General features: G+C 46.6%; 1 protein-coding gene and 1 pseudogene across 2 annotated transcripts in view; one reads left to right on the plus strand and one right to left on the minus strand.

The window, feature by feature from the left end:
- Positions 1-22,858, plus strand: part of LOC139248866 (zinc finger protein 235-like) — a 161,450-nt gene that overhangs the window by 115,160 nt on the left and 23,432 nt on the right. The window contains exon 3 of one of the 2 annotated variants that reach the window (XR_011591108.1): positions 14,379-14,391. The exons of the other annotated variant lie outside the window; for it this stretch is intronic. The gene's annotated coding sequence lies outside the window, so the exon portion shown is untranslated. Of the gene's footprint in view, positions 1-14,378; positions 14,392-22,858 lie in introns of those variants that run through there. 2 annotated transcript variants of the gene reach the window in all.
- Positions 1-22,858, minus strand: part of LOC139248877 (zinc finger protein 420-like) — an 89,953-nt pseudogene that overhangs the window by 1,379 nt on the left and 65,716 nt on the right.

A 22,858-nucleotide genomic window follows, 5' to 3' on the forward strand; every position in this document is an offset into this window, starting at 1 on the left:
GATGGACCAGGGCAGCAGGTGCATGGGAAATCCATCACCTCCAAGTTCCCCTCCAAGACTCTCACCATCCTGACTTGGGCTTATATCACCGTTCCTACATCGTTACTGGGTGAAAATCCTGGAACTCCTCACCTAACAGCATGGTGGGAGGACCTTCACCACACGGACTGCAGCGGTTCGAGAAGGCCCACCATCACCTTGTCAATGAGCAAATGGAAATTGGAAATATATTCTGACCTTACTAGCGACACCCACATCCCAAGAATGGGTTAAAACAAATCTGCATATTGAACGCCTGTACAGAAATACTTGTTCCTAAACCAATACTCTTCTACATTGTGCGGGCAGTGTGTGTTTCGCAGCTTAATCTCCCCTAGAATCCACCGCCGTTGACAGGCTCTCATCGGAAATTGTTGGGCCCGACTGGGCTCAGAGGTACTGGGGGTGAAACCCAGCAGTTTCTCCCCCCCCCTCTCCACTCCAGCTCAAACTGATGCAACAAACAGACCCACACAGGAGGCCAGGGAGCGACTTCCGCATCCAATGCCCACCCTGATACAGAGCGGCTCTGGATTGGTCGCTCTGTGTTTCCAGTATCGATGCACTTCAGATCAGCCTGTGAGGGAGAAGGGAATAGAGGCTTATGCTGATAGAGTTAGAACCATCGAATCAGAGAATGGTTACAGCACAGAAGACCGTTCGGCCCATCGAGCCCGTGCCAGCTCTCTGCAAGAGCACCTCAGCTAGTCCCACTGCCCCGCCCTTACCCCACAGCCCTGCAAATGTTTTTCTTTCAGAAACTTATCCAACTCCCTTTTGAAAGCCGTGATTGAGTCTGCCTCCACCACCCTTTCAGGCCGTGCATTCTAGATATTAACCATTCACTACGCAAAAGGCTTTTTTCTTGTGTTGCCTTTGGTTCTTTTGCCAATTGTCTTAAATCTGTGTCCTCTGGTTCTCGACCCTTCTGCCAATGGGAACAGTATCTCGCTATCTACTCTGGCAAGACCCCTCTTAATTTTGAACACCTCTATCAAATCCCCTCTCAATCTTCCCTGCTCTAAGGAGAACATACGAACATAAGAAATAAGAGCGGGAGTAGAACATTTGGCCCCTCGAGCCTGCTCCATCATTCAATAAGATAATGGCTGATCTGATCATGGACTCAGCTCCACTTCCCTCCCACTCCCCATAAACCTTTACTCCCTATTGCTCAAAAATCTGTCTATCTCCGCCTTCCAGCAGGAAGAGCAGTGCAAGGAATATAGTGCAGGGGTCCCCTGCGGTCATCCCCCTGCAATACAGATACACCGTTTTGAGTACTGTTGAGGGGGATAACTCATCAGGGGAGGGCAGCAGCAACCAAGTTCATGGCACCGTGGCAGGCTATGCTGCACAGGAGGGCAGGAAAAAGAGTGGGAGAGCGATAGTGATAGGGGATTCAATTGTAAGGGGAATAGATAGACATTTCTGCAGCAGCAACCGAGACTTCAGGATGGTATGTTGCCTCCCTGGTGCAAGGGTCAATGATGTCTCGGAGCGGGTGCAGGACATTCTGAAAAGGGAGGGAGAACAGCCAGTTGTCGTGGTGCACATTGGTACCAACGATATAGGTTAAAAAAAAGGGATGAGGTCCTACGAGGCAAATTTAAGGAGCTAGGAGCTAAATTAAAACGTAGGACCTCAAAAGTAGTAATCTCGGGATTGCTACCAGTGCCACATGCTAGTCAGAGTAGGAATCGCAGGATAGCGCAGATGAATAAGTGGCTTGAGCAGTGGTGCAGCAGGGAGGGATTCAAATTCCTGGGGCATTGGAACCGGTTCTGGGGGAGGTGGGACCAGTACAAGCCGGACGGTCTGCACCTAGGCAGGACCGGAACCAATGTCCTAGGGGAAGTATTTGCTAGTGCTGTTGGGGAGGAGTTAAACTAATATGGCAGGGGGATGGGAACCAATGCAGGGAGACAGGGAAACAAAAAGGAGACAAAAGCAAAAGACAGAAAAGAGATGAGTAAAAGTGAAGGGCAGAGAAACCCAAGGCAAAAAACAAAAGGGCCACTGTGCAGCAAAATTCAAAAGGGTCAAAGTGTAATAAAAAGGCAAGCATGAAAGCTCGGTGCCTCAATGCAAAGAGCTTTCGGAACACAGGAGAGGGCTCTATGCTAGTTAGAATGGGTGAGAGCTCAGATGAACAGGATCCCAAGAAAGAATGCAAAAGGCAGGAGGCAACAGAGCAGAGTAGCACTGGGATAAGTGTAAACCACAAGGTGATAGGAAGGGACAATATGTATGAATATAAAGGGGCTGCAGGAGGGGTCAAAACTAAAAATCATGGTTTAAAAACTAGTATTAAAACACTCTACCTAAACGCACGCTGCATTCGAAATAAAGTAAATGAGTTGACGGCACAAATCATTACAAATGGGTATGATTTGGTGGCCATTACAGAAACATGGTTGCAGGATGGCCAAGACTGGGAATTAAACATACAGGGGTATCTGACAATTCAGAAAGATAGACAAGAAGGGAAAGGAGGTGGGGTAGCTCTGTTAATAAAGGAAGATATCAGGGCAGTTGTGAGAGACGATATTGGCTCTAATGAACAAAATGTTGAATCATTGTGGGTGGAGATTAGAGATAGTAAGGGGAAAAAGTCACTGGTGGGCGTAGTTTATAGGTCTCCAAATAATAACTTCATGGTGGGGTGGGCAATAATCAAGGGAATAATGGAGGCTTGTGAAAAAGGAACGGCAGTAATCATGGGGGATTTTAACCTACATATCGATTGGTCAAATCAAATCGCACGGAGTAGCCTTGAGGAGGAATTCATAGAATGCATACGGGATTGTTTCTTAGAACAGTATGTTACAGAACCTACAAGGGAGCAAGCCATCTTGGATCTGGTCCTGTGTAATGAGACAGGAATAATAAATGATCTGCGATTAAAAGATCCTCTCGGAATGAGTGATCACAGTATGGTTGAATTTGTAATACAGATTGAGGTTGAGGAAGTAGTGTCTCAAACCAGCGTACTATGCTTAAACAAAGGGGACTACAGTGGGATGAGGGCAGAGTTGGCTAAAGTAGACTGGAAACACAGACTAAACGGTGGCACAATTGAGGAACAGTGGAGGACTTTTAAGGAGCTCTTTCATAGTGCTCAACAAAAATATATTCCAGTGAAAAAGGGCGGTAAGAGAAGGGATAACCAGCCATGGATAAGCAAGGAAATAAAGGAGAGTATCAAATTAAAAACCAATGCGTATAAGGTGGCCAAGGTTAGTGGGAAACTAGAAGATTGGGAAAATTTTAAACGACAGCAAAGAATGACTAAGAAAGCAATAAAGAAAGGAAAGATAGATTACGAAAGTAAACTTGCGCAAAACATAAAAACAGATAGTAAAAGCTTTTACACATATATAAAACGGAAAAGAGTGACTAAAGTAAATGTTGGTCCCTTAGAAGATGAGAAAGGGGATTTAATAATGGGAAATGTGGAAATGGCTGAGACCTTAAACAATTAAATTGCTTCGGTCTTCACAGTGGAAGACACAAAAAACCATGCCAGAAATTGCTGGTCACGGGAATGTGGGAAGGGAGGACCTTGAGATAATCACTATCACTAGGGGGGTAATGCTGGACAGGCTAATGGGACTCAAGGTAGACAAGTCCCCTGGTCCTGATGAAATGCATCCCAGGGTATTAAAAGAGATGGCGGAAGTTATAGCAGATTCATTCGTTATAATCTACAAAAATTCTCTGGACTCTGGGGAGGTACCAGCGGATTGGAAAGCAGCAAATGTAACGCCTCTGTTTAAAAAAGGGGGCAGACAAAAGGCAGGTAACTATAGGCCGGTTAGTTTAACATCTATAGTGGGGAAAATGCTTGAAGCTATCATTAAAGAAGAAATAGCGGGACATCTAGATAGGAATAGTGGAATCAAGCAGACGCAACATGGATTCATGAAGGGGAAATCATGTTTAACTAATTTACTGGAATTCTTTGAGGATATAACGAGCATGGTGGATAGAGGTGTACCGATGGATGTGGTTTATTTAGATTTCCAAAAGGCATTCGATAAGGTGCCACACAAAAGGTTACTGCAGAAGATAAAGGTACGCGGAGTCAGAGGAAATGTATTAGCATGGATAGAGAATTGGCTGGCTAACAGAAAGCAGAGAGTCGGGATAAATGAGTCCTTTTCGGGTTGGAAATCGGTGGTTAGTGGTGTGCCACAGGGATCGGTGCTGGGACCACAACTGTTTACAATATACATAGATGACCTGAAAGAGGGGACAGAGTGTAGTATAACAAAATTTGCAGATGACACAAAGATTAGTGGGAAAGCGGGTGTGTAGAGGACACAGAGAGGCTGCAAAGAGATTTAGATAGGTTAAGCGAATGGGCTAAGGTTTGGCAGATGGAATACAATGTCGGAAAATGTGAGGTCATCCATCTTGGGAAAAAAAAACAGTAAAAGGGAATATTATTTGAATGGGGAGAAATTACAACATGCTGCGGTGCAGAGGGACCTGGGGGTCCTTGTACATGAATCCCAAAAAGTTAGTTTGCAGGTGCAGCAGGTAATCAGGAAGGCAAATGGAATGTTGGCCTTCATTGCGAGAAGGATGGAGTATAAAGGCAGGGAGGTCCTGCTGCAACTGTATAGGGTATTGATAAGGCCGCACCTGGAGTACTGCGTGCAGTTTTGGTCACCTTACTCGCTTTGGAGGGGGTACAGAGACGATTCACTAGGCTGATTCCGGAGATGAGGGGGTTACCTTATGATGACAGATTGAGTAGACTGGGTCTTTACTCGTTGGAATTCAGAAGGATGAGGGGGGATCTTACAGAAACATTTAAAATAATGAAAGGGATAGACAAGATAGAGGCAGAGAGGTTGTTTCCACTGGTCGGTGAGACTAGAACTAGGGGGCACAGCCTCAAAATATGGGGGAGCCAATTTAAAACCGAGTTGAGAAGGAATTTCTTCTCCCAGAGGGTTGTGAATCTGTGGAATTCTCTGCCCAAGGAAGCAGTTGAGGCTAGCTCATTGAATGTATTCAAATCACAGATAGATAGATTTTTAACCAATAAGGGAATTAAGGGTTACGGGGAGCGGGTGGGTAAGTGGAGCTGAGCCCACGGCCAGATCAGTCATGATCTTGTTGAATGGCGGAGCAGGCTCGAGGGGATAGATGGCCTACTCCTGTTCCTAATTCTTATGTTCTTATGTTAAATATATTCAATGACCCAGCCTCCACAACTCTCTGGGGCAGAGAATTCTACAGATTTACAACCCTCAAGAGAAGAAATTCCCCCTCATCTCAGTTTTAAATGGGTGACCCCTTATTCTGAAACTATGCCCCCATCAGTGGAAACATCCTCTCTGCATCCACCTTGTCAAGCCCCCTCAGTATCTTTTATGTTTCAATAAGATCACCTCTCATTCTTCTGAACTGCAATGTGCAGAGACCCAAACTACTCAACCTTTCTTCATAAGTCAACCCCCTCATCTCAGGAATCAACCTCGTGAACCTTTTCTGAACTGCCTCCAATGAAAGCATATCCTTCCTTAAATACGGAGACCAAAACTACACGCAGTACTCCAGGTGTGGCCTCATCAATACCCTGTACAGTTGTAGTAGAACTTCTCTGTTTTTGTACTCTATCCCCCTTGCAACCCCAGCTTCTGAAGTCCCTCATCCCTGGAATCATTCTCGTAAATCTTTTCTGCATCCTCGCTAAGGCCTTCACATTATTCCTAAAGTGCGTTGCCCACAATTGGGCATAATACTCCAGTTGAAGCCGAACCAGTGCTTTGTACAGGTTCAGCATAATATCCACACTTTTGTACTCTATACTTCTATTTATAAACAAAGTACTGTCTAATGTAATATAAACAGGAACAGAGTCTAGTGTAATATAAACAGAGGCAGGGTCGAATGAAATATAAACCGAGACAGGGTCTTGTGTAATTATAAACAGTGACATGGTCTCGAGTAATATTTAAAATTAGTCCCGGTGCCACAAGCTAGTGAGTACAGAAATCGGAGGAAAGAGCAGATGACTGCGTGGCTGGAGAGATGGTGCAGGAGGGAGGGCTTTAGATTCCTGACACATTGGGACCGCTTCTGGGGGAGGTGGGACCTGTATAAGCCGGACGGGTTGCACCTCAACAGAGCCGGGACCAATATCGTCGCGGGGGGGTTTGCCAGTGCTGTTGGGGAGGGTTTAAACTAGCTTGGCAGGGGGATGGGAACCTGAAAATAGATTCAGTAGGGAGGGAAGTAAAGCTAGAATTAGAAAGCAAAAATGTAGAAAGTGAGTTTGAAGGACAGAGTAAAAAAGCAGGAAAAAAGGGTAAAAAAACAAATTTAAAAGATCTTTGTCTAAATACACATAACATTCGTAACAAAATAGATGAGTTGACGGCAGAAATAGATATGATTGGATAGCCATGACAGAGACGTGGTTGCAAAGTGACCAGGACTGGGAACTGAATATTCAGGGGTATTTGACAATTCGGAAGGACAGACAGAAAGGAAAAGGAGGTGGGGTAGCGTTGTTGTTAAAGGATGGGATCAGTGCATTAGTGAGAAACGATATTTGCTCAGAAGATCAAGATATTGAATCAGTTTGGGTGAAGATAAGGAATAATAAAGGGAAATAGTCGCTGGCGGGCAGAGTCTGTAGGCCCCCTAACAGTAGCTACACTGTTGGACGGAGTATAAATCAAGTAATAATGGAGGCTTGTAATAAAGGAATGGCAATAATTATGGGTGATTTTAAACTTCATGTTAATTGGACAAAGCAAATTGGTCAGGGTAGCCTTGAGGAGGAGTCCATAGAGTGTATCCGGGATAGTTTCCTTGAACAGTATGTTGCGGAACCAACCAGGGAGCAGGCTATCTTAGATCGAGTACTGTGTAATGAGTAAATAATCTTGTAATAAAAGATCCTCGAGGAATGAGTGACCATAATAAGGTTGAATTTCAAATTCAGTTGGAGGGTGAGAAAGTTGGTCCTCAAACCAGTGTCCTAAATAATGGAGACAACAATGGTATGACGGCAGAGTTGGCTAAGGTGGACTGGGAAAATAGACGAAAGAATGGGACGGTTGATGAGCAGTGGCAGACATTTAAGGAGATATTTCATAACCTGCAACAAAAATATATCCCAATGAGAAGGAAAGATGGTAAGAGAAGGGATAACCATCCATGGCTAACTAAGGAAATAAGGGACGGTATTAAATTGAAGACAAAGGCATACAATGTGGCCAAGACTAGTGGGAGACCAGAGGTTTATGAAATTTTTAAAAGCCAGCAGAGCACGACTAAAAAAATGATTAAGAGGGAAGATAGATTATGAAAGTAAACTAGCACAAAATATAAAAACAAATCGTAAGAGTCCTTCATGGAAGAAGACACTAAAAACATCCCAATAGTGGATAATCAAGGGGCTGTAGGTAGGGAGGAAAGTAATACAATCACTATCACTAATGACGTAGTACTAAATAAAATAATGGGATTAAAGGCGGACAAGTCCCCTGGACCTGATGGCTTGCATCCCAGGGTCTTAAGAGAAGTGGCTGCAGAGATAGTGGATGCATTGGTTGTAATCTACCAAAATTCCCTGGATTCTGTGGCGGTCCCAAAAGATTGGAAAACCGCAAATGTAACGCCCCTATTTGAAAAAGGAGGCAGACAAAAAGCAGGAAACTATTTCCTAGTTAGCTTAACATCTGTCGTTGGGAAAATGCTAGAGTGCATTATTAAGGAAGCAGTAGCAGGACATTTGGAAAAGCATGATTCAATCAAGCACATTCAGCATGGTTTTAAGAATGGGAAATCATGTTTGATAAATTCGCTGGAGTTCTTTGAGGATGTAATGAGCAGGGTGAATAAGGTGGTGTATTTGGATTTTCAGAAGGCATTCGATAAGGTGCTATATAAGAGGTCACTGCACAAGATAAATGTTCACAGGGTTGGGGGTAATATGTTATGGCATGGATAGAGGATTGGCTAAACAGAAAAGAGAGTCGGGATAAATGGGTCATTTTCCAGTTGGAAAACATGACTAGTGGAGTGCCGCAGGGATCGGTACTGGGTCCTCAACTATTTACAATCTATATTAATGACTTGGACGAAGGGACCAAGTTTGCTGTTGATACAAAAATTGTGAGGACACAAAAAAATGTTCAAAAGGATATAGACAGGTTAAGTGAGTGGGCAAACATTTGGCAGATGGAGTATAATGTGGGAAAATGTGAGGTTATCCACTTTGGCAGAAATAATTGAAAAGCAAATTATAATTTAAATGGAGAAAAATTGCAAAGAGCTGCATTACAGAGAAACCTGGGGGTCCTTGTGCATGAAACACAAAAAGTTAGTGTGCAGGTATAGCAAGTAATCAGGAAGGCAAATGTAATGTTGGCCTTTATTGCAAGGAGGATAGAGTATAAAAGCAGAGAAGTCCTGCTACAACTGTACAGGGTATTGGTGAGGCCACACCTGGAGTACTGCGTACAGTTTTGGTCTCCGTATTTAAGGAAGGATATCCTTCCATTGGAGGCTGATCAGAGAAGGTTCACTAGGTTGATTCAGGAGATGAGGGGGTTGACTTATGAGGATAGGTTGAGTAGGTTGGGCCAATACTCATTGGAGTTCAGAAGAATGAGGGGTGATCTTATTGAAACTTAATGATAATGAGGGGGCTCGACAAGGTGGATGCAAAGAGAATATTTCCATTCATAGGGGAAACTGAAACTTGAGGACATCGTCTTAGAATAAGGGGCTGCCCATTTAAAACTGAGACGAGGAGGAATTTCTTCTCTCAGAGGGTTGTAAATCGGTGGAATTCTCTGCCCCAGAGAGCAGTGGAGGCTGGGTCATTGAATATATTTAAGGCAGAGATAGACAGATTTTTGAGCGATAAGGGAGTAAAGGGTTATGGGGAGCGGGCAGGGAAGTGGAGCTGAGTCCATGATCAGACCAGCTATGATCTTATTGAAGGGCGGAGTAGGCTCGAGGGGCAAAATGACCTACTCCTGCTCATATTTATGTTCTTATGTAATTGTGTGAACATAAACCGTAAGCTCAGAACTGAGCATCGTCTTTAGGGGAGATGGTGAGAAATCCGAGGTGTGGAGAGTGAGAATAAATTATCTGTGACATTCCTTTGCCCACTCGGACCCGGTTGGAAATAGACAATGACATCATTCACTTTGTTCCTGCACCAAGATGGCCATACATGCGCTGTGCTACTCACTGAATCAAGATGGCGGAGTGCTGAAACTGTCTTCTGTTAGACTGGGCCTGTGACCGGGAAAAAGCCCCGAAGCTGCAACCGCCGATGTTCTGGTTATTATTCCGGGCTTGCGGCGGGCACCGGTTGTTTATGAAGCCTTCGCGGCTCCCCGCTGGTCCATTGCTCCCCTCAGACCCGCTGAAAATGACAATTCTGAACAGCGTATGCGAAACGTGTCCGTTCCGCCATTACACGGACTGCGCATGCTCCAAACCCAACCAGGATCCGCGCCTGCGCACTGAGGTCCTGTAGTCTGGGTGCGGCACATTCTCGCTCGCGGGGCATGCCGGATAAAAGCCTCGCCATTGACAGATTGAATTTGTGAATGGAACAGGATTTACTGTGATTGCATTGGGCACTGAACCATGTTCATTCTGGCAGTTACTGTTTGTTTCTGATGATCTTAATAACCCCTATATATGAGCTAGAGATTAATATTGTGTATAAATATGAAATAAATCAGCTTTGTTTCAAACACAGTGTGTCGAATATTTGAAGCAAAGGATAAAAAGAAGAAAAGTAAAAGTGGAGGGCAGAGAAACCCAAGGCAAAAATCAAAAAGGGCCACATTGCAGCAAAATTCTAAATGGGCAAAGTGAGTTAAAAAGACATGCCTCAATGCGATGAGTATTCGTAATAAGATGGACGAACTAACTGCGAAGGCAGCAAGTAACGAATATGATATAATTGGCATCACAGAGACATGGCTCCAGGGTGACCAAAGCTGAGAACTCAACATCCAGGGATATTCAGCATTCAGGAAGGATAGACAGAAAGGAAATGGAAATGGAGCTGGATAAAGAGGAAATTAACACAATAGTAAAGAAGGACATTAGCTTGGATGATGTCGAATCTGTATTGGTGGAGCTGCGGAATACCAAAGGGCAGAAAACGCTAGGGGGAGTTATGAACAGACCACCAAACTGTAGTAGTGAGGTCGGAGACAGCATCAAACAAGAAATTAGGGATGCGTGCAATAAAGGTACAGCAGTTATTATAGGCGACTTTAATCTACATATAGATTGGGCTAACCAAACTGGTAGCAATACGGTGGAGGAGGATTTCCTGGAATGTATTAGGGATGGTTTTCGAGACCAGTATGTCGAGGAACCAACTAGAGGGCTGGACTTCCTCGACTGGGTGATGTGTAATGGGAAAGGACTAATTAGCAATCTTGTTGCGCGAGGCCCCTTGGGGAAGAGTGACCATAATATGGTAACATTCTTTATCAAGATGGAGAGTGACACAGTTAATTCAGAGACTAGGGTCCTGAAGTTAAGGAAAGGTAACTTCGATGGTATGAGGCGTGAATTGGCTATAAATAAACTGGCAAATGATACTTAAAGGGTTGACGGTGAATAGGCAATGGCAAACATTTAAAGATCACATGGATGAACCTCAACAATTGTACATCCCTGCCTGGAGCAAAAAATAAAACGGGGAAGGTGGCTCAACCGTGGCTAACAAGGGAAATTAAGGATAGTGTTAAATCCAAGGAAGCGGCATATAAATTGGTCAGAAAAAGCAGCAAACCTGAGGACTGGGAGAAATTTAGAATCCAGCAGAGGAGGACAAAGTGTTTAAGTAGGAGGGGGGGGAAATAGAGTATACGTGGAAGCTTGCTGGGAACATAAACACTAACTGTAAAAGCTTCTATAGATATGTGAAGAGAAAAAGATTAGTGAAGACAAACGTAGGTCCCTTGCAGTCAGAGTCAGGTGAATTTATAATGGGGAACAGAGAAATGGCAGACCAGTTGAACAAATACTTTGCTTCTGCCTTCATGAAGGAAGACACAAATAACCTTCTGGAAATACCAGCTGACAGAGGATCTAGTGAGAAGGAGGAACTGAAGGAAATCCTTATTAGGTGGGAAATTGTGTAAGGGAAATTGATGGGATTGAAGACCAATAAATCCCCGGGGCCTGATAGCCTGCAGCTCAGAGTACTTAAGGGGTCTACAGTGGGATGAGGGCAGAGTTGGCTAAAGTAGACTGGAAACACAGACTCCACGGTGGCACAATTGAGGAACAGTGGAGGACTTTTAAGGAGCTCTTTCATAGTGCTCAACAAAAATATATTCCAGTGAAAAAGAAGGGCGGTAAGAGAAGGGATAACCAGCCGTGGATAACCAAGGAAATAAAGGATAGTATCAAATTAAAAACCATAGCGTATAAGGTGGCTAAGGTTAGTGGGAAACTAGAAGATTGGGAAAATTTTAAACAACAGCAAAGAATGACTAAGAAAGCAATAAAGAAAGGAAAGATAGATTACGAAAGTAAACTTGGGCAAAACATAAAAACAGATAGTAAAAATGGAAAAGAGTGACTAAAGTAAATGTTGGTCCCTTAGAAGATGAGAAGGGGGATTTAATAATGGGAAATGTGGAAATGGCTGAGACCTTAAACAATTATTTTGCTTCGGTCTTCACAGTGGAAGACACAAAAACCATGCCAAAAATTGCTGGTCACGGGAATGTGGGAAGGGAGGACCTTGAGATAATCACGATCACAAGGGAGGTAGTGCTGGACAGGCAAATGGGACTCAAGGTAGACAAGTCCCCTGGTCCTGATGAAATGCATCCCAGGGTATTAAAAGAGATGGCAGAAGTTATAGCAGATGCATTTGTAATAATCTACAAAAATTCTCTGGACTCTGGGGAGGTATCAGCGGATTAGAAAGCAGTTAATGTAACGCCTCTGTTTAAAAAAGGGGGCAGACAAAAGGCAGGTAACAATAGGCCGGTTAGTTTAACATCTGTAGTGGGGAAAATGCTTGAAGCTATCATTAAGGAAGAAATAGCAGGACATCTAGATAGGAATAGTGCAATCAAGCAGACGCAACATGGATTCATGAAGGGGAAATCATGTTTAACTAATTTTCTGAAAAACTGATCTCACTTCACATCCCATTGCACGGCCTCATGCTGGATAATTGTGCTCGGTGGTTAGTCTGTCCCGGTCTCATTTCCTGTCTTGCCTTGTAACCTGTGTGTACTGTCTACAGGACCGGTGTGTATCTGAGTAAATGGCACTTTCTCTTACCTTTCTCCCCAGTCAATCGATTGAAGCGCTTTCAATCGGAAGAGGCTCACTGGTTGGTGCTCTCTCAATCCTGTGCTGGTTCACCTGCTGTTGTTCCTCAGTCCACAATCCCTGTTTCCTTCCAGCTGTGGAACTTTCTCAATCACTCCGCCATTCACTGGGATCTAATTATCACAGGGCAGAAAGTTAGAAGATTAATGTTGTGAAGTGGAATGTAATGTAAAGTGTTTTTCCAATGTTTCAGAAAAGTATATGTCCAGTATTTCTGTTTGATTTTATCCTTTTCCTCAGATCTCCCGCCCGTCTGGACTTACAGAAAATCACCAGAATTCTCCCCGGGTTACACACTGTCTGATCTCACCGGGCCCCCGGGTTACACGCTGTCTGATCTCACTGGGCCCCCGGGTTACACACTGTCTGATCTCACTGGACCCTCTGGTTACACACTGTCTGATCTCACTGGGCCCCCGGGTTACACACTGTCTGATCTCACTGGACCCCTGGGTTACACACTGTCTGATCTCACTGGGCCCCCGGGTTACACACTGTCTGATCTCACTGGACCCCTGGGTTACACACTGTCTGATCTCACTGGGCCCCCGGGTTACACACTGTCTGATCTCACTGGGCTCCCGGGTTACACACTGTCTGATCTCACTGGGCCCCCGGGTTACACACTGTCTGAAATCACTGAGCCCACTCCCAGGTTACACACGGTCTGATCTCACTGGGCTCCCGGGTTACACACTGTCTGATCTCACTGGGCCCCCGGGTTACACACTGTCTGATCTCACTGGGCCCCCGGGTTACACACTGTCTGATCTCACTGGGCCCCCGGGTTACACACTGTCTGATCTCACTGGGCCCCCGGGTTACACACTGTCTGATCTCACTGGGCCCCCGGGGACGGGCGGTGGTGACGAGGGGCCGAGGGGAGGGGGAAGAGGAGAAGAGAGACAATTACAGAAGTTCCTCAGCTTTCCTCATCCCCCATCTGTCTCCTCCCTCCCCAGTCATTCTGGGGGTGTGCCTGTGTCAGTCTGTGTGCGTGTGTGGGTCTCTTTTGCCCGCTCCCCCGGGACACTCTCCCTCGGCCCCCTCTCTCTCCCCCCGGGACACTCTCCCTCGGCCCCCAGTGCCGCTCAGCTCCGCTCACTTTCCGCCATCTTGTTTACCTTCACCAACGGCCGGCCTCCGGGAATCCTGGATATGCGCAGTGCCGCCTCCCAGCACGCTCAGGGAGGCGTTGTCCGCCCCTGCAATTGGCTGTTTGACCTGATTGACAGGCCGCCCACCAATCGCGGCCCTGTATCTGCCATTTACTCCGCCCACTCCCACAGTCCGAGGCGGCTCGCTCCGGGTCACGTGGCTGCGATTCGAACTCGCGCCGCCGTTCACTCAGCACCAGTGACGTCATCAACCCGGCAAGAAGGGGTGTGTGACGTCAAAACCCCAGCAAGGTGAGGTGTGTGACATCATGAACCTGGCAACGCAGTCTATGTGACGTCATGTAGCCTGGCAAGGTCGATACCGACCCCACAGGATGGCATATAACAAGCCTAGCACCAGGGGAGGGCACCGGCCCCACAGGATGGGCGTATACCGAGCCTGGCACCAGGGGAGGGCACCGACCCCACAGGATGGCCGAGTATTGAGCCTGGCACCAGTGGTGCTGGGGGGAGCGGGGGAGAGGAGGGCACAAACCTCACAGGATGGCCGAGTATTGAGCCTGGCACCAGTGGTGCTGGGGGGAGCGGGGGAGAGGAGGGCACAAACCTCACAGGATGGCCGAGTACCGAGCCTGGCACCAGGGGCGGAGAGGGCACCAGGAAAACCATTGGCCCATTGGTTGTCACGTGTGTGTCCAGCGGGGCGGGAGCTGCGGGTTTTACCATCAGTGACATGCCCAGATTACCCAGGTGTATCGGCGCTGCATGACCCATGGGACAGGAACAAGAAGGAGAGAATGTTCTGAAGTTCTATCCTGTACTTACAGTGATGACTTTTGTAAACTCCTTTTACAGGGTGTTAGAAGGAGAAGATTAGCACACGGGAAGCTCAAACCCAAAGATCACATCCCAATCTGCCAGAGTCAGTCGATTCATCAAGGGCTGATTATCATCGGCCTGTTACATAAGAACATAAGAAATAGGAGCAGGAATAGGCCGTACGGCCCCTGGAGCCTGCTCCGCCATTTAATACAATCATGGCTGATCTGATTATAGACTCAGGACCACGTTCCTGCCTGCTCCCAATAACCCCTTAATCCCTTATCGGTTAAGAAACTGTTGACCTCTGTCTTAAATTTATTCAATGTCTCAGCTTCCACAGTTCTCTGAGGCAGCGAATTCCACAGATTTACAACCCTTTGAAAAAAGCAATTTCTCCTCATCTCAGTTTTAAATGGGCGGCCCCTTATTCTAAGATTATGCCCCCTAGTTCTAGTCTCCCCTATCAGTGGAAACATCCTCTCTGCATCCACCTTGTCAAGCTCCCTCATAATCTTATACTTTTCCATAAGATCACCTCTCATTCTTCTGAATTCCAATGAGTATAGGCCCATTCTACTCAACTTTTCCTCGTAAGTCAACCCCCTCATCTCCGGAATCAACCTAGTGAACCTTCTCTGAACTGCCTCCAAAGCAAGTACATCCTTTCATAAATATGGAAACCAAGGCAGTATTCCAGGTGTGGCCTCACCAATACCCTGTACAATTGTAGGAAGACTTCCCTGCTTTTATACTCCATCTCCTTTGCAGTAAAGGCCAAGATACCATTGGCCTTCGTGATCACTTACTGTACCTGAATACTAACCTTTTGTGTTTCATGCACAAATACCCCCAGGTCCCACTGTACTGCAGCACTTTGCAATTTTTCTCCATTTAAATAATAACTTGCTCTTTGATTTTTTTTTGCCAAAGTTATGGCAACTTTCCAACATTATGCCAAATTTTTGCCCACTCACTTAGCCTGTCTATGACATTTTGAAGGTATTTTGTGTCCTCCTCACACATTGCTTTTTATCCCATCTTTGCATAGTCAGCAAACCTGGCTACATTGCACTCGGTCCTTTCTTCCAAGTTGTTAATATAGATTGTAAATAGTTGGGGTCCCAGCAGCACCCCACTAGTTACTGATTGCCAACCCGAGAATGAACCATCTATCCCTACTCTCTGTTTTCTGTTAGCCAATCCTCTATCCATGCTAATATAATTACCCTTAATCCCGTGAACTTTTATCTTGCGCAGTAACCTTTTATGTGGCACCTTGTCAAATGCCTTCTGGGAGTCCAAATACACCACATCCACTGGTTCCCCTTCATCCACCATGTTCGTTACAGCCTCAAAGAATTCCAGCAAATTTGTCAAACATGACTTCCCCTTCATAAATCCATGCTGACTCTGCCTGACCAAATTATGCTTTTCCAAATATCCTGCTACTGCTTCTTTAATAATGGACTCCAACATTTTCCCAACCACAGATGTGAGGCTAACTGGTCTAGTTTCCTGCTTTTTGTCTGCCTCCTTTTTTAAATAGTGGTGTTACATTTGCCGTTTTCCAATCTGCTGGGACCGCCCAGAATCCAGGGAATTTTGGTAAATTATAACCAATGCATCCACTATCCCTGCCATTACTTCTCTTAAGACCCTAGGATGCAAGTCATCAAGTCCAGGGGATTTATCCGCCTTTAGTCCCATTATCTTACTTCTTCGTGATTGTGATAAGGTCCTCCGCCCCCCCCCCCATACCCCCTTGACTATCCACTGTTGGAATATTGCTTGTGTCCTCTACTGTAAAGACTGATACAAAATATTTGTTCAGAGTTTCTGCCATCTCCATGTACCCCATCATTAATTCGCGATATCGTCCTCTAAGGGACCAACATTTACTTTAGTCACTCTTTTCCTTTTTATTACCGAGAGAAACTCTTGCTATCTGTTTTTATATTTTGTGCTAGTTTACTTTCATAGTCTATCTTCCCTTAATTATTTTTTTAGTCGTTCTTTGCTGGCTTTTAAAAGCTTCCGCATCTTCTGTCCTCCCACTTGTTTGGGTAACTTTGTATGCCCTTGTTTTAAATTGGATACCGTCCTTTATTTATTTAGTTAGCCACGGATGGCTATCTTTTCTTTTACACCCTCAATGGAACTGGAACTGGATTGCAGTGGGACTTCCGGGAGAATATTAAAGTTGGGCACCACAGAAATAATTACAACGAGCGTCAATATCAGGCCAACTTATTCCCGGGGCATTCATTCATCGTGTGCCACCCTGACCTGTGAGAGGTCACCACCGCAGGTCAGGAGGATAAAAGAACAGCGTGGGTCCTGGGACATCGTGGGTCACCTTGACCTGTGAGAGGACATATTCTCATCCGTTCCGTGTACTGCTTTCATCTGCATAGTGCTACATCTAACGAGATTCATGATCGGTATTGAAGTGTATCCTGGAATGTAATGTAAACCTGTTATTATCTGCTCCATGTAATACCCTTATTTGCACAGTACTACATGTAACTTGATTTATGGATTGTACTAAACTGTACCTTGAAATGAAATGCACGCTAGTGCATCATATGGAACTGCTGTCAGCATCCAAACGAATTGTATGGAATTGCTGACTGCAAGGTACTGAACTACTTTCCAATGTATTGAGAAAATTTTATTTGAATAAAGTACATTTTTGAAGAAAAAAAAGCCACCGCGGGTTGGGAGGATAAAAGAGCATACCACTGCAGCTTCCAGAGTGAGCTGCTACAAGTGAGCGACGGCTTCGAGGTGGGCAACTGGATGACATCATCAAAACCCAGGTCACAGTTTGGAGTGTGGGCAGGAACATCGGCGGGGTCCAGGTACAGCGGGGGAGCGGGAAGGTCGGGGTGGAGGATCGGCGAGAGATCGTGGCGGTGGAACGGTGAGAGATCGTGGCGGAAGTGCGGTGAATGAGGGTACGGGCCCAGAAGAGCCGAGAGCCCAGGGGCAGCACGGACCTGCCCACACTACGATATGTGTGCGCACTAGGTCCTTGCATCAGAGCAGGTCTCCTGCCGTCCTGGTTAACCCTTGCCACTGGATAAAGGCCGAGCTCTGTCAATCCCATGTGGTGGCTGGTGTGCGACGGTCACCACATGTTAAAACAATCCAGGCACAGGCATCTTCCACCCTTTAATTGAAGTTCAGGACTGGAATATCGGCTCCTTCATTGAAACATCTGCGAACCCATGTGGAAGCAAGTCATCCTGGTTCCAGGGACCGCCAATGATGATGAAGACCATTCTCGGGGAGGTTGCGGGTATTCCCGGGATTCTGTAGATATTGTGGGAGGCAGATTAGTTCGGTGACAATCACAGATCCGCCCCGGAATAGACAAAACAATCTGTGACTCTCCTGTGAAGCGCCTGGGGACCTTTTACTGCGGTAAAGGCACTATATAAACACAAGTTGTTGTTGTTGTCCCGCCAATCCCTCTTTTTTTTCATAGGCAGTCCCTCGGAATCGAGGAAGGCTTGCTTCCACTTCGAAAATGAGTTTTTTTTGTGGTTGAACACTCCAATATGAGAGCCACAGACCCTGACACAGGTGGGACAGATATTCGTCGGAGGAAGGTGGGGATGGCACTGATTTATCACACGCTCCTTCCGCTGCCTGCGCCTGACCTCTTCACGCTCGTGGCGTTGAGATTCGAAGAGCTCAGCAACCTCCCGATGCACTTCCTCCACTTCGGGCGGTCTTTGGCCAGGGACTCCCAGGTGTCAGTGGGGATGTTACACTTTACCAGGGAGGCTTTGAGGGTGTCCTTGTAACGTTTCCTCTGCCCACCTTTGGCTCGATTGCCGTGACAGTGCTCTGTGTAGAGCGCTTGCTTTGGGAGTCGCGTGTCGGGCATGTGGACAATGTGGCCTGCCCAGCGGAGCTAGTCGAGTGTAGTCAGTGCTTCAATGCTGGGGATGTTGGCCTGGTCGAGGACGCTAACGTTGGTGCGTCTGTCCTCCCAGGGGATTTACAGGATCTTGCGGAGACATCGTTGGTGGTATTTCTCCAGCGACTTGAGCTGTCTGCTGTACATGGTCCATGTCTCTGAGCCATACAGGAGGGCGGCTATTACTATAGCCTGTAGACCATGAGCTTGGTGGTAGGTTTGAGGGCCTGGTCTTCAAACACTCTTTTCCTCAGGCGGCCGAAGGCTGCACTGGTGCACTGGAGGCGGTGTTGGATCTGGTGGTCAATGCCTGCCCTTGTTGATAAGAGACTCCCGAGGTTTGGGGAATGGTCCCCGGTGTCCAGGGCCGCACCGTGGACCTTGCTGACTGGGGGGCAGTGCTGTGCGGCGGGGACAGGTCACTGGAGGACCTTTGTCTTACGGATGTTTAGTGTAAGGCCCAAGCTCTCGGCCGCCTCAGTAAATACGTCACAATGTCCTGGAGTGGAACACAGGGGCAAAGGTCACCGCCCGTTAAACATTCAAATATTTCAACCCAACCGCCAAGCCCCGAGCGCGAGCCTCGCTCAACCCAAATCATGGCCGCAAACCCCGCCTCCCGGCGGCGCTGATTGGCCAGGGACGGCCCAGTGAGGAGCTCCCGGGGAGCGAATTGGTCGGAGCGACTGTCACCCAGAGTGAGGGAGGCGGGCGCAGGCCTGGGCCTCAGTGGGACTCGGAGCTCGGGCAGTGTGTTTGGGCCGGGCGCGACGCGGCGCTGGGCCCTTGTGTCGGTGAGTTGGAGCCGGTGGGAGCGGCTGCCTGGTTTTATACCCGGGGGGCTGGGGTGAGGAGGAGGAGGAGGAGGAGGAGGAAGAGGAAGAGGAAGATGATGAAGAAGAAGAAGAAGGTTGGAGCAGGATGTGGGGTGGGAAGTGAGGATAGGTGTAAGGAGGCAGAATGGGAGTGAGGAGGAGGGAGGATGCGGGGCAGGATGTGGGTGGTGTGTGAGGAGGGGGACAGTGTGGTTGAGGGGAGGATGGGGGTGAGGATGTGGGTGGTGTGTGAGGAGGGGGACTGTGGTTGAGGGGGAGATGTGGGTGGCGTGTGAGGAGAGGGACTGTGTGGTTGAGGGAAGGATGGGGGTGAGGAGGTGGGTGGGGGGTGAGGAGGGGGACAGTGTGGTTCAGGGAAGGATGGGGGTGAGGAGGTGGTGGTGTGTGAGGAGGGGGACAGTGTGGTTGAGGGGAGGAAGGGGGTGAGGATGTGGGTGGGGGGTGAGGATGTGGGTGGGGGGTGAGGAGGGGGACAGTGTGGTTGAGGGAAGGATGGGGGTGAGGAGGTGGGAGAATGTGGGTTAAGATGTGGGGAGGAGATGGGGGAAGAGGATGGGGCAGTGAGGAGGAGGGGGTGGGATGTGAGGAGGAGATGGCACAGGAATGTGGAGGTGAAGGAGGGGTCACATTGTCCAGTTTAACACTTTGCCGATTGTACAAACTATAAATTTACTTTTAATTTGTTTAATTTTAGCAGCGCCGTGGCTCTCTTGTCAGCTCCTAGAATCATAGACGCACACAGCACAGGAGGAGGCCATTAGGCCCATCGTGCCTGTGAAAGAGCTGTCCCATTAGTCTCACTCCCCTGCTCTTACCTAAGAGCCCTGCGAATGTCTCCTATTTAACAATTTAGCCAATTCTCTTTTGAAAGTTACTATTGAATCTGCTTCCACCACCCTTTCAGGCAGGGCACTCCAGATCACCATAACTTGCTGTTTAAAAATGTATCCCCTCATTTACCCCCTGGATTGTTTTTTGCCATTTGCCATTTATCTTCAGATCTTGGAGTTTCAATCCCAGGAGAAAATGAAGACAATCCTACATTCTCTGAGGCAGAAGAAAACCTCTTGACGATTTTGAGTTTGAGCAGCAAGAGAGCATCTCTGAAATGACGGTGAATTCTCAGTGGGCTGATGTGGGCTGTGCCTGTACAGTTAGCGTGTTATGTATCCCATGCTGGCTAACAGAACTCTATCCCTGTGCATTTTCAGCAGCGTGGCTTGGCGTTTATTAAGCATTGTGATCAATGTGCTGGTGACCTGCAATAGTTTTGCTTCCTCCTTGAACTCTTTTTGTCTACACAGGAACAGTCGAATCAATCGCAGGCTCTCATCGACTCTGAATTTTCTACATTGCGCAATATTTTGGATGAAAAGGAACAGAATTTGGTCGAAGAACTGAATGAGGAAAAGGATGATATTTTATTCAGAATGGAGACAAATCTGTGAGAAATCTGAGACAATTCACGATAAGCTTTCCTTGCTGTAGATAAAGAACCTGAACTTGGGGATAGAAAATACAATTTTGAAGTTTGCAGACGAGTCAAAACTTGGCAACGTAGTGAATAGTGAGCAGGATAGAAGCAGACTTCAGGAGGACAAAGACAGACTGGAGAAATGGGCAGACACATGGCAGGTACAGTTTAACGTGGCTGAGTGTGAGGTGATGCACTTTGGGAAGAACAACATGGAGAGGCAGTGTAATCTAAATGGTGCTATTTTGAGCGTTGTGCAAGAACAGAAGGAACTGGGGTAAATGTTCACAAATCTTTGAAGGTGGCAGAGCAAATTGATAAGACAGTGAAGAAAGCTTGTGGGATACTTGGCTTTGTAAACGGGGGCATTGAATTCAATACAAGGAAGTCATGCTGAACCTTTACATATCACTGGTTAGGCTGCAGCTGGAGTATTGTGTAGAATTCTGGGAACCAGACTTGAGGAAGGATGTCAAGGTCTTGGAGAGAGTAAGGAGGAGGTTTATTGGGATGAGAGTAGGAATGAGGGACTTCAGTAAAGTGGAGAGATAGCAGAAGCTGGGATTGTTCTCCTTGGAGCAGCAAAGGTCAAGGGGACACCTAATGGAGATAATCAAAATTCTGAGGGGTTTTGATTGAGCAAACGGGAGAAACTGTTTCTTCTGGCAACTGGACCGGTAGCCCGAGGTCACAGATCTAAAATAATTGGCAAGAGAACTAGAGGGGAAATGTGGAGATATGTTTTCAGATTTGGAACCTGAAAGGGTGGTGGAAGCAGATTCCATCGGGACGTTCAAAGGGCAATGGGAAATGTAGCTGGAGAGAACTAATTTGCAGGGTTATGGGGAAAGGATTGGGTGTGGGAATAAATTGGACAGCTCTTTCACAGGATCAACAGCTTTAATCTCCTCGTGTCTTTGACATTCAGGCCCACATCACATCCCTGCTGTCTACTCTGCTGTGCCTGAATACTTTTACAAAAATTATTCATTCACAGAGTTGTGGAAATCTGGAACACTCTCCCTCAAAAGACTGAATGTGAGAATCAAACAAATCACCATTTTCCAGACTGAGATGGGTATATTTGTGTTGGTTAAGGGCATCAAGGGATATGGAGCAGAAGTGGGTAAATGCAGTTGAGGTACAGATCGAACTGAATGGTGGAACAGGCTCCTCCTGTCCCTGTGCACCATCCTCTGCAGTCAGCCATGTTTATAATATTCCCACAACACTGGAGTTCCCGAGTGCTGCAGTAACCTCGTGCTTTGGAATTGCTTATTCCGAATGCATTCAGCATTCACGTCTATACAGCTTACTGTAGATGTTCCATCTTTTGGCCCCTAGTTTACCCTTGTTAATGTTACCTGGTTCTTGTATATCACCCACCTGCTGTTCAGATTCCACTCTGTAATCAATGTCATGTGGATCACCTTTCCTCCTGGCCTTCTCCCTCCTCCAATGAAAATGCTTCTTGTAGTTACTTCACCGTTCCTGACCAGTTCCATGGTTTTTATTTGGTCATCTCTCTCCCATTTTTTGTCACAGGAACAGCGCCATTTACGTTTCAACGTCCCAGTATTATTTTCGCAGCAGATTTACATAATTTGCGATTTTCTTTGCAAACATCTTTGTCACCCAGAACAGGAAGTATAACACAGGGAATTGCCTTGATTTTCTCGGCCATCCTTGCATGGGAGGGTTCAGTACCCTTACAGGATTTCATACATTGTCATTTAACGCCCCCCCCTGCTCCTCCAGTACCTTTTGTCATTTATCTTCAATGTGCACAGACCTATCCCTGGGTAACCAACTCATCATCATTACCACACTCATCGCCACCCATCTCCCGACAGCCAGAATCTCCATGCACATTAACAGACTGCAGGAAGATATCAGTGAACTGGTCACGTGGGCAGAACAGTGGCAAATAGAATTCAATCTGCAGAAGTGTGAGGTCATGCATTTGGGGAGGGTTAACAAGGCAAGGGAGTACACATTAAATGATGGAACACTGAGCAATGTAGAGGAGATGACACTGAGACACACATGGACTTTACAGTAGCAGACGGGATTTATGAGGATGTTGCCTGGACTGGAGAATTTTAGCTTTGAGAAAAGACTGATAGGCTGGGGTTGTTTATTCTTTGGCAAAGAGGAGGCTGAGGAGAGACCTGAGTGAATAGGAAGGAGCTATTTCTCTTAGCAGTGGGGTCAACAAGCAGGTGGCATAGATTTAAAGTAATTGGGAGGAGGTTTAGCGGGTATTTGAGGGGAA

Source organism: Pristiophorus japonicus, unplaced genomic scaffold, assembly GCF_044704955.1.
Source record: "Pristiophorus japonicus isolate sPriJap1 unplaced genomic scaffold, sPriJap1.hap1 HAP1_SCAFFOLD_298, whole genome shotgun sequence".
NCBI classification, from domain to species: Eukaryota; Metazoa; Chordata; class Chondrichthyes; family Pristiophoridae; genus Pristiophorus; species Pristiophorus japonicus.